Below are 2166 nucleotides of genomic sequence, written 5' to 3' on the forward strand. Positions count from 1 at the left end.
AACGAATCTGGTGGCCGGAACGATAAAAAGCAAGGTATCTGAAAAAATAATTTTGTTAGCAACAAATAATTGTTTAATATAAACTCTTTTACCTCCAGTTGAATATTACGCCTTATAAACACGGGTGGAAGTGGCACAGGCAAATGCAACTTTATGAAAACCAACGAATCTGGTGGCTGGAACGATAAAAAGCAAGGTATCTGAAAAAATAATGTTGTTAGCAACAAATAATTGTTTAATATAAATTATTTTACCTAAAATTGATGAAGAACGCGATAAAAACTGCACACAAGCAAAATCGACGCGAAAAATTGAAATGTCAAGAGTTGTCAAAAGCCTACAGCGCGCTGTCAAATAGAGATTTCGGCTAATCGATACTTTAAAGCGCTTCAAGCAAGTGAAGTAAAGCTGCCACTAGGCCAACTTTCATACATTTTAGTAGATTTTAAAAATTGTTTGACAGTTCTCAAAGCCAAGCAAGCAAAGTAAGCGTGCATTGGGCCAATACCTTTACTTTGCCTGGTTTCCGGACTAGTACCACTGCACTGCACCATGGTGATTCGATTCCTCAATCACTCCCATCTTGAGTAGCATTTCAATTTCGCTATAGGCTTCCGCCTGCCTGGGTGGTGTCAGAGGAAAATGCCTACTTTTAATTGGCACTGCGTCACCCGTGTCTATATGGTGAGTCACTAAGCTGGTTTGACCTAGTCCTAGCTTATCAAACGATGGAAACTCCTGGACAACTTCCTGCAACGCTATCTTCTGATCTGGCGTGAGCTGATGGAAGTTTGGCTCATCTTCACTTGGAAAGTCTAAACACGAGACGGTTGGAAATACATCGGGAGCTAAAGCAAATGCCTTCCAGAAATCAACTCCCAGGTATGCCCCTTGAATTAGTGATGGTACGAGATGAAAGCGGATAGTCTTTGTGAGGTTCTGAAAGTGACTGGCAAAGATATCGAGCCGAGTATTTTCTGCTGATTTCTGCCAGCGATGTAAACAAATGCGCGCAAAGGATGATATTATAAATTGTTCCTTTTTAGGAATTCTTCACATCCGTTTCCAAGAATGGAAACGTTTGCTCCGGAATCCAACAAACCAACAACGAAACTTCGTATATTTTAATCTTTGCTAACGGGTCTCTCATCTGGTGTTATCAGAATTTTAGTGCTTTGCAAAAGTTTACGCATATTTACTCGGCTGGAATATCTTTTCCTACACTCTAGAATATTTTCGGAAACTAAAAGCTTTGGTTGCTCTTAGAAAATATCTGCCCTTATCTGTTCATAATCATGCTCTCTTTGCTCTAAACTAGGGATGCCCAAATCAGCACATATGTGTCGCGGGCGACTGCGCGTGCAAAGCTTTGCACAGCGGTGCTTGGCAAGCGCGGAAGCAAAAAGTTATCGGAAGGGGAAAGCGCCCGGCTAACCAAAAGGATCCTAAAAGACTCTTTTTTGAGCTATAAACCTTCTTATAACGGAGCTTTTCCCTCATAAATGAATTCTATTTGGAGCCCTAAATGAGCGATTTTTCGTTCTACGCGGGAACGCTGAATGGAGTCTAAAAATGACTCCGAAAAGACTCCAAATCCGATGAATTCGGTGCATTTAATGACTCTTTTTCAGTCAATTTCGGAGCTCTTTTGGAGTCATATTTGAACGTTTTTTAGAGTCAGATTTGAGCATTTTTTTGGTTCTTTTTTGATGGTTTATTGGAGTCTTTTTGGATTCTTTATATAGCATTTCGTAATACCTTTTTGATGTTTTTTAACCCCCTTTTAATAGATTAAAACAACTTTTTTTACTTTTCAAATTTAATTATTTTAATATTATTTCTTTTATAAATATAAATAATTTTTATTAATAACTAAAAATATAATTACATATACTACATGCATTATTACCATACACCCCGTGCCAAAATTATAAGCGGACCACATATTGACAAGTTTAAACAAATTTCCCTGATATGATTTCTGTCAGCAGCCTCTTCTGGGTAACGTCCAGTTCTCGTCTTAAAATCTCCACTTCTCCCTTAAGTGCTTTAAAGAAATTAAATTTTTTTTATTTTGTATAAAAATAAAGATAAAGATAAAGATAAAGATAAAGATAACGATAAAGATAAAGATAAAGATAAAGATAAAGATAAAGATAAAGATAA

Source organism: Rhagoletis pomonella, unplaced genomic scaffold, assembly GCF_013731165.1.
Source record: "Rhagoletis pomonella isolate Grant_MI unplaced genomic scaffold, Rhpom_1.0 Rhpom_scaffold_00001, whole genome shotgun sequence".
In the NCBI taxonomy this organism is placed as follows: domain Eukaryota; kingdom Metazoa; phylum Arthropoda; class Insecta; order Diptera; family Tephritidae; genus Rhagoletis; species Rhagoletis pomonella.